Source organism: Rutidosis leptorrhynchoides, chromosome 1, assembly GCF_046630445.1.
Source record: "Rutidosis leptorrhynchoides isolate AG116_Rl617_1_P2 chromosome 1, CSIRO_AGI_Rlap_v1, whole genome shotgun sequence".
In the NCBI taxonomy this organism is placed as follows: Eukaryota; Viridiplantae; Streptophyta; class Magnoliopsida; order Asterales; family Asteraceae; genus Rutidosis; species Rutidosis leptorrhynchoides.
In genome coordinates, this window is record NC_092333.1 from 223,332,867 (window position 1) to 223,343,745 (window position 10,879).

Here is a 10,879-nt window from a genome sequence, read left to right on the forward strand (position 1 = left end):
CTAAATCACGAAGTCCAATATTCGGATATATTGAGTCAAAATAATTTCTTAACCCGTTGCGTAAAATAGCATTTGGGTTCCCCGCAATATATGCGTCAAAGTAAACACATCGTAACTTATGGGTTTCCCAATGTGATATCCCCCATCTTTCAAACGAAAGTCTCTTATAAACCAAGACATTCTTGGAAGGTTCTTCGAATGTCTTACAAACTGATCTCGCCTTAAATAGTTGTGCCGAGGAATTCTGGCCGACTCTAGACAAGATTTCATCAATCATGTCTCCGGGTAGGTCTCTTAAAATATTGGGTTGTCTATCCATTTTGTGTTTTTAAACTGTAAAATAGACAAGAGTTAGATTCATAAAAAAATACTTATTAATACAAGCAATTTTTACATATATCATAAAGCATAAGAACACTATATTACATATATTACACCACACGAATACAACTATCTTATTCCGACTCGCTCGTTTCTTCTTCTTCGGTTTTGGTTCGTTTTGCCAAGTTTCTAGGGATATATGATGTTCCCCTAATACGAGCCGTCGTTGTCCACATTGGTTTAGAAAAACCTGGTGGTTTAGAGGTTCCCGGGTCATTGTTACAACTTAAGGACTTTGGGCGTTGACGATACATATAAAGTTCATCGGGGTTGGAATTAGATTTCTCTATTTTTATGCCCTTTCCCTTATTATTTTCTTTTGCCTTTTTAAATTCAGTTGGGGTAATTTCTATAACATCATCGGAATTCTCGTCGGAATCCGATTCATCGGAGAATTGGTAATCCTCCCAATATTTTGCTTCCTTGGCGGAAACATCATTGACCATAATTAACCTTGGTCGGTTGGTTGAGGATTTTCTTTTACTTAACCGTTTTATTATTTCCCCCACCGGTTCTATTTCTTCATCCGGTTCCGATTCTTCTTCCGGTTCCGATTCTTCTTCCGGTTCCGACTCTTCTTCCGGTTCCTCTTCGGGAACTTGTGAATCAGTCCACGAATCATTCCAATTTACATTTGACTCTTCATTATTATTAGGTGAGTCAATGGGACTTGTTCTAAAGGTAGACATCTATCACATAATATCAAACGCGTTAAGAGATTAATAAATCACATAATATTCACATGTTAAAAATATATAGTTTCCAACAAAATTTGTTAAGCAATCATTTTTCAAGTAAACACGGTCGAAGTCCAGATTCACTAATGCATCCTAACAAACTCGATAAGACTTACTAATGAAAAATTCTGGTTCTCTAAGACCAACGCTCGGATACCAACTGAAATGTCCCGTTCTTATTGATTAAAAACGTTCCATATTAATTGATTTCGTTGCGAGGTTTTGACCTCTATATGAGACGTTTTTCAAAGACTGCATTCATTTTTAAAACAAACCATAACCTTTATTTCATAAATAAAGGTTTAAAAAGCTTTACGTAGATTATCAAATAATGATAATCTAAAATATCCTGTTTACACACGACCATTACATAATGGTTTACAATACAAATATGTTACATCGAAATCAGTTTCTTGAATGCAGTTTTTACACAATATCATACAAACATGGACTCCAAATCTTGTCCTTATTTTAGTATGCAACAGCGGAAGCTCTTAATATTCACCTGAGAATAAACATGCTTTAAACGTCAACAAAAATGTTGGTGAGTTATAGGTTTAACCTATATATATCAAATCGTAACAATAGACCACAAGATTTCATATTTCCATACACATCCCATACATAGAGATAAAAATCATTCATATGGTGAACACCTGGTAACTGACATTAACAAGATGCATATATAAGAATATCCCCATCATTCCGGGACACCCTTCGGATATGATATAAATTTCGAAGTACTAAAGCATCCGGTACTTTGGATGGGGTTTGTTAGGCCCAATAGATCTATCTTTAGGATTCGCGTCAATTAGGGTGTCTGTTCCCTAATTCTTAGATTACCAGACTTAATAAAAAGGGGCATATTCGATTTCGATAATTCAACCATAGAATGTAGTTTCACGTACTTGTGTCTATTTTGTAAATCATTTATAAAACCTGCATGTATTCTCATCCCAAAAATATTAGATTTTAAAAGTGGGACTATAACTCACTTTCACAGATTTTTACTTCGCCGGGAAGTAAGACTTGGCCACTGGTTGATTCACGAACCTATAACAATATATACATATATATCAAAGTATGTTCAAAATATATTTACAACACTTTTAATATATTTTGATGTTTTAAGTTTATTAAGTCAGCTGTCCACGTTAGTAACCTACAATTAGTTGTCCACAGTTAGATGTACAAAAATAAATCGATAAATATTATCTTGAATCAATCTACGACCCAGTATATACGTATCTCAGTATTGATCACAACTCAAACTATATATATTTTGGAATCAACCTCAACCCTGTATAGCTAACTCCAACATTCACATATAGAGTGTCTATGGTTGTTCCGAAATATATATAGATGTGTCGACATGATAGGTCGAAACATTGTATACGTGTCTATGGTATCTCAAGATTACATAATATACAATACAAGTTGATTAAGTTATGGTTGGAATAGATTTGTTACCAATTTTCACGTAGCTAAAATGAGAAAAATTATCCAATCTTGTTTTACCCATAACTTCTTCATTTTAAATCCGTTTTGAGTGAATCAAATTGATATGATTTCATATTGAACTGTATTTTATGAATCTAAACAGAAAAGTATAGGTTTATAGTCGGAAAAATAAGTTACAAGTCGTTTTTGTAAAGGTAGTCATTTCAGTCGAAAGAACGACGTCTAGATGACCATTTTAGAAAACATACTTCCACTTTGAGTTTAATCATAATTTTTGGATATAGTTTCATGTTCATAATAAAAATCATTTTCTCAGAATAAAAACTTTAAAATCAAAGTTTATCATAGTTTTTAATTAACTAACCCAAAACAGCCCGACGTGTTACTACGACGGCGTAAATCCGGTTTTACGGTGTTTTTCGTGTTTCCAGGTTTTAAATCATTAAGTTAGCATATCATATAGATATAGAACATGTGTTTAGTTGATTTTAAAAGTCAAGTTAGAAGGATTAACTTTTGTTTGCGAACAAGTTTAGAATTAACTAAACTATGTTCTAGTGATTACAAGTTTAAACCTTCGAATAAGATAGCTTTATATGTATGAATTGAATGATGTTATGAACATCATTACTACCTTAAGTTCCTTGGATAAACCTACTGGAAAAGTGAAAAATGGATCTAGATTCAATGGATCCTTGGATGGCTCGAAGTTCTTGAAGCAGAATCATGACACGAAAACAAGTTCAAGTAAGATCATCACTTGAAATAAGATTGTTATAGTTATAGAAATTGAACCAAAGTTTGAATATGATTATTACCTTGTATTAGAATGATAACCTACTGTAAGAAACAAACATTTCTTGAGGTTGGATGATCACCTTACAAGATTGGAAGTGAGCTAGCAAACTTGAAAGTATTCTTGATTTTATGAAACTAGAACTTTTGGAATTTATGAAGAACACTTAGAACTTGAAGATAGAACTTGAGAGAGATCAATTAGATGAATAAAATTGAAGAATGAAAGTGTTTGTAGGTGTTTTTGGTCGTTGGTGTATGGATTAGATATAAAGGATATGTAATTTTGTTTTCATGTAAATAAGTCATGAATGATTACTCATATTTTTGTAATTTTATGAGATATTTCATGCTAGTTGCCAAATGATGGTTCCCACATGTGTTAGGTGACTCACATGGGCTGCTAAGATCTGATCATTGGAGTGTATATACCAATAGTACATACATCTAAAAGCTGTGTATTGTACGAGTACGAATACGGGTGCATACGAGTAGAATTGTTGATGAAACTGAACGAGGATGTAATTGTAAGCATTTTTGTTAAGTAGAAGTATTTTGATAAGTGTATTGAAGTCTTTCAAAAGTGTATAAATACATATTAAAACACTACATGTATATACATTTTAACTGAGTCGTTAAGTCATCGTTAGTCGTTACATGTAAGTGTTGTTTTGAAACCTTTAGGTTAACGATCTTGTTAAATGTTGTTAACCCAATGTTTATAATATCAAATGAGATTTTAAATTATTATATTATCATGATATTATCATGTATGAATATCTCTTAATATGATATATATACATTAGATGTCTTTACAACGATAATCGTTACATATATGTCTCGTTTAAAAATCATTAAGTTAGTAGTCTTGTTTTTACATATGTAAGAATTGTTAATATACTTAATGATATGTTTGCTTATCATAGTATCATGTTAACTATATATATATCCATATATATGTCATCATATAGTTTTTACAAGTTTTAACGTTCGTGAATCACCGGTCAACTTGGGTGGTCAATTGTCTATATGAAACATATTTCAATTAATCAAGTCTTAACAAGTTTGATTGCTTAACATGTTGGAAACATTTAATCATGTAAATATCAATCTCGATTAATATATATAAACATGGAAAAGTTCGGGTCACTACACCGAAGTCCTTAAGTTGTAACAATGACCCGGGAACCTCTAAACTACCAGGTTTTTCTAAACCAATGTGGACAACGACGGCTCGTATTAGGGGAACATCATATATCCCTAGAAACTTGGTAAAACGAACCAAAACCGAACAAGAAGAAACGAGCGAGTCGGAATAAGATAGTTGTATTCGTGTGGTGTAATATATGTAATATAGTGTGCTTATGCTTTATGATATATGTAAAAATTGCTTGTATTAATAAGTATTTTTTTATGAATCTAACTCTTGTCTATTTTACAGTATAAAAACACAAAATGGATAGACAACCCAATATTTTAAGAGACCTACCCGGAGACATGATTGATGAAATCTTGTCTAGAGTCGGTCAGAATTCCTCGGCACAACTATTTAAGGCGAGATCAGTTTGTAAGACATTCGAAGAACGTTCCAAGAATGCCTTGGTTTATAAAAGGCTTTCGTTCGAAAGATGGGGGATATCACATTGGGAAATCCATAAGTTACGATGTGTTTACTTTGACGCATATATTGCGGGGAACCCAAATGCTATTTTACGCAACGGGTTAAGAAATTATTTTGACTCAGTATATCCGAATATAGGACTTCGTGATTTAGAAAAAGCGGCTAACATGCAACATAAAGAAGCATGTTATGCTTACGGGTTAGTAATGTTCGCTTCTCACCAAAGTGAGAACAAGAACATCGGGCTACAACTATTAAACAAAACGTTCCCACAAGTGACGGAGTCGGTAATTGGGGTAAGAAATGAGGTTTTTAGGTTATTACGAGACTGTTGGTCATTACGTAACCCTCGTCCCTTTGACGACGTTACAACACGCTGTCTTATCAACGGCCATAACGGTTATGTTCCACAAGACCAAGGATGGGAAGTAGTCCTAGTAAAACCAGAATGCATGACTTGTTTCTGGACGTTTGAATTACGTGTCTTTATTGCCTTTGCTGAACGACTTGTGTACTAGCTAGAATTATCTTCACAACTATCTTGTATCAAAGTTATTGTGTGCTATATTTCATGCTTTATGTAAAATAAGCGGTATTGTAAGTTTGTAAAATATTGTATAAAAGTTTGAACGCGAAATATTATTACAATCAGTTTTTCATATAGAATTGTAGTAGTTGAATTGTATATTAGCTACTAAGTATGAACTTAACGGGTAGGTACTACCCGAATTTAAACTTATAAAACGCTAATATGAAGAAAAAGCTTTTATAAATGAGTTCATATTATGCTACGAAATACTATTAACTACTCTTAATATTCTGTATGATTAACTTGTTCCATTTGACTATTTTAAAGGAAATGGCACCGACTACTCGACACACCGTGAATATGAATGAAGAGGAATTCCGTACTTTTCTAGCTTCAAACATAGCCGCAGTACAGGCTGCGCTACATACCAATAATAACCTTGGATCTGGCAGTACAGGAAATCGTGTAGGATGCACCTACAAAGAATTCACTGCCTGCAAACCTTTGGAATTTGATGGAACCGAAGGACCGATCGGATTGAAACGGTGGACCGAGAAGGTCGAATCGGTGTTTGCCATAAGTAAGTGTACTGAAGAGGACAAAGTGAAGTACGCTACGCATACCTTCACAGGTTCTACGTTAACATGGTGGAATACCTATCTAGAGCAAGTGGGACAAGATGATGCGTACGCACTACCGTGGTCAGCATTCATGAAATGTCCCGTTCTTATTGATTAAAAACGTTCCATATTAATTGATTTCGTTGCGAGGTTTTGACCTCTATATGAGACATTTTTCAAAGACTGCATTCATTTTTAAAACAAACCATAACCTTTATTTCATAGATAAAGGTTTTAAAAAGCTTTACGTAGATTATCAAATAATGACAATCTAAAATATCCTGTTTATACACGACCATTACATAATGGTTTACAATACAAATATGTTACAACAAAATAAGTTTCTTGAATGCAGTTTTTACACAATATCATACAAGCATGGACTCCAAATCTCGTCCTTATTTAAGTATGCTACAGCGGAAGCTCTTAATAATCACCTGAGAATAAACATGCTTAAAACGTCAACAAAAATGTTGGTGAGTTATAGGTTTAACCTATATATATCAAATCATAATAATAGACCACAAGATTTCATATTTCAATACACATCCCATACATAGAGATAAAAATCATTCATATGGTGAACACCTGGTAACCGACATTAACAAGATGCATATATAAGAATATCCCCATCATTCCGGGACACCCTTCGGATATGATATAAATTTCGAAGTACTAAAGCATCCGGTACTTTGGATGGGGTTTGTTAGGCCCAATAGATCTATCTTTAGGATTCGCGTCAATTAGGGTGTCTGTTCCCTAATTCTTAGATTACCAGACTTAATAAAAAGGGGCATATTCGATTTCGATAATTCAACCATAGAATGTAGTTTCACGTACTTGTGTCTATTTTGTAAATCATTTATAAAACCTGCATGTATTCTCATCCCAAAAATATTAGATTTTAAAAGTGGGACTATAACTCACTTTCACAGATTTTTACTTCGTCGGGAAGTAAGACTTGGCCACTGTTGATTCACGAACCTATAACAATATATACATATATATTAAAGTATGTTCAAAATATATTTACAACACTTTTAATATATTTTGATGTTTTAAGTTTATTAAGTCAGCTGTCCTCGTTAGTAACCTATAACTAGTTGTCCACAGTTAGATGTACAGAAATAAATCGATAAATATTATCTTGAATCAATCCACGACCCAGTGTATACGTATCTCAGTATTGATCACAACTCAAACTATATATATTTTGGAATCAACCTCAACCCTGTATAGCTAACTCCAACATTCACATATAGAGTGTCTATGGTTGTTCCGAAATATATATAGATGTGTCGACATGATAGGTCGAAACATTGTATACGTGTCTATGGTATCTCAAGATTACATAATATACAATACAAGTTGATTAAGTTATGGTTGGAATAGATTTGTTACCAATTTTCACGTAGCTAAAATGAGAAAAATTATCCAATCTTGTTTTACCCATAACTTCTTCAATTTAAATCCGTTTTGAGTGAATCAAATTGCTATGGTTTCATATTGAACTCTATTTTATGAATCTAAACAGAAAAAGTATAGGTTTATAGTCGGAAAAATAAGTTACAAGTCGTTTTTGTAAAGGTAGTCATTTCAGTCGAAAGAACGACGTCTAGATGACCATTTTAGAAAACATACTTCCACTTTGAGTTTAACCATAATTTTTGGATATAGTTTCATGTTCATAATAAAAATCATTTTCTCAGAATAACAACTTTTAAATCAAAGTTTATCATAGTTTTTAATTAACTAACCCAAAACAGCCCGCGGTGTTACTACGACGGCGTAAATCCGGTTTTACGGTGTTTTTCGTGTTTCCAGGTTTTAAGTCATTAAGTTAGCATATCATATAGATATAGAACATGTGTTTAGTTGATTTTAAAAGTCAAGTTAGAAGGATTAACTTTTGTTTGCGAACAAGTTTAGAATTAACTAAACTATGTTCTAGTGATTACAAGTTTAAACCTTCGAATAAGATAGCTTTATATGTATGAATCGAATGATGTTATGAACATCATTACTACCTTAATTTACTTGGATAAACCTACTGGAAAAGAGAAAAATGGATCTAGCTTCAATGGATCCTTGGATGGCTCGAAGTTCTTGAAGCAGAATCATGACACGAAAACAAGTTCAAGTAAGATCATCACTTGAAATAAGATTGTTATAGTTAAAGAAATTGAACCAAAGTTTGAATATGATTATTACCTTGTATTAGAATGATAACCTACTGTAAGAAACAAAGATTTCTTGAGGTTGGATGATCACCTTACAAGATTGGAAGTGAGCTAGCAAACTTGAAAGTATTCTTGATTTTATGAAACTAGAACTTTTGGAATTTATGAAGAACACTTAGAACTTGAAGATAGAACTTGAGAGAGATCAATTAGATGAATAAAATTGAAGAATGAAAGTGTTTGTAGGTGTTTTTGTTCGTTGGTGTATGGATTAGATATAAAGGATATGTAATTTTGTTTTCATGTAAATAAGTCATGAATGATTACTCATATTTTTGTAATTTTATGAGATATTTCATGCTAGTTGCCAAATGATGGTTCCCACATGTGTTAGGTGACTCACATGGGCTGCTAAGATCTGATCATTGGAGTGTATATACCAATAGTACATACATCTAAAAGCTGTGTATTGTACGAGTACGAATACGGGTGCATACGAGTAGAATTGTTGATGAAACTGAACGAGGATGTAATTGTAAGCATTTTTGTTAAGTAGAAGTATTTTGATAAGTGTATTGAAGTCTTTCAAAAGTGTATAAATACATATTAAAACACTACATGTATATACATTTTAACTGAGTCGTTAAGTCATCGTTAGTCGTTACATGTAAGTGTTGTTTTGAAACCTTTAGGTTAACGATCTTGTTAAATGTTGTTAACCCAATGTTTATAATATAAAATGAGATTTTAAATTATTATATTATCATGATATTATCATGTATGAATATCTCTTAATATGATATATATACATTAAATGTCTTTACAACGATAATCGTTACATATATGTCTCGTTTAAAAATCATTAAGTTAGTAGTCTTGTTTTTACATATGTAGTTCATTGTTAATATACTTTATGATATGTTTTCTTATCATAGTATCATGTTAACTATATATATATCCATTTATATGTCATCATATAGTTTTTACAAGTTTTAACGTTCGTGAATCACCGATCAACTTGGGTGGTCAATTGTCTATATGAAACATATTTCAATTAATCAAGTCTTAACAAGTTTGATTGCTTAACATGTTGGAAACATTTAATCATGTAAATATCAATCTCAATTAATATATATAAATATGGAAAAGTTCGGGTCACTACAGTACCTACCCGTTAAATAAATTTCGTCCCGAAATTTTAAGCTGTTGAAGGTGTTGACGAATCTTCTGGAAATAGATGCGGGTATTTCTTCTTCATCTGATCTTCACACTCCCAGGTGAACTCGGGTCCTCTACGAGCATTCCATCGAACCTTAACAATTGGTATCTTGTTTTGCTTAAGTCTTTTAACCTCACGATCCATTATTTCGACGGGGTTCTTCGATGAATTGAAGTTTTTCGTTGATTTGGATTTCATCTAACGGAATAGTGAGATCTTCTTTAGCAAAACATTTCTTTAAATTCGAGACGTGGAAAGTGTTATGTACAGCCGCGAGTTGTTGAGGTAACTCTAGTCGGTAAGCTACTGGTCCGACACGATCAATAATCTTGAATGGTCCAATATACCTTGGATTTAATTTCCCTCGTTTACCAAATCGAACAACGCCTTTCCAAGGTGCAACTTTAAGCATGACCATCTCTCCAATTTCAAATTCTATATCTTTTCTTTTAATGTCAGCGTAGCTCTTTTGTCGACTTTGGGCGGTTTTCAACCGTTTTTGAATTTGGATGATCTTCTCGGTAGTTTCTTGTATAATCTCCGGACCCGTAATCTGTCTATCCCCCACTTCACTCCAACAAATCGGAGACCTGCACTTTCTACCATAAAGTGCTTCAAACGGCGCCATCTCAATGCTTGAATGGTAGCTTGATAAGGCTAAAAACGAACATATATTTCATAGCATTATTCCTCAAGAAAGACAAGCTTTTAGTTGCAATTGTTCTATTTACAAGTGATATTCGTTTAAATAATAAAAGGTGAAGACAAAAGACAGATTCGACGAATTGAAGACGCAAACGACCAAAAAGCTCAAAAGTACAAAAGACAATCAAAAAGGTTCCAACTATTGATAAGAAACGTCTCGAAATCACAAGAGTACAAGATTCAAAACACAAAGTACAAGATATTAAATTGTACGCGAGGACGTTCGAAAATCCGGAACCGGGACCAGAGTCAACTCTTAACGCTCGACGCAACCGACTAAAAATTACAAGTTAACTATGTATATAAATATAATATAATATATAATTAATTATATTAATTATATATATATTATATATATATTATTAAAACCGTCGGCAGCAAGAAACTCCAAGGGTGTGAGCTGTAAATACATCCTCCGCGACTCGCGGAGTTTTAAGGGCATTTTGCCGCGAGTCGCGGAGACCCAAATTTCACTTCTGGCTATAAAGCAAACCGAATTCTGATCAAATTTCATATCCTATTTCTCAATCTCTCTCTCAATATATACGTAATATATATATAATTTATATTTTAATTTTAATTTTAATTTTAAATCCTAATAATAAGGGTATGTTAGCGAATGTTGTAAGGG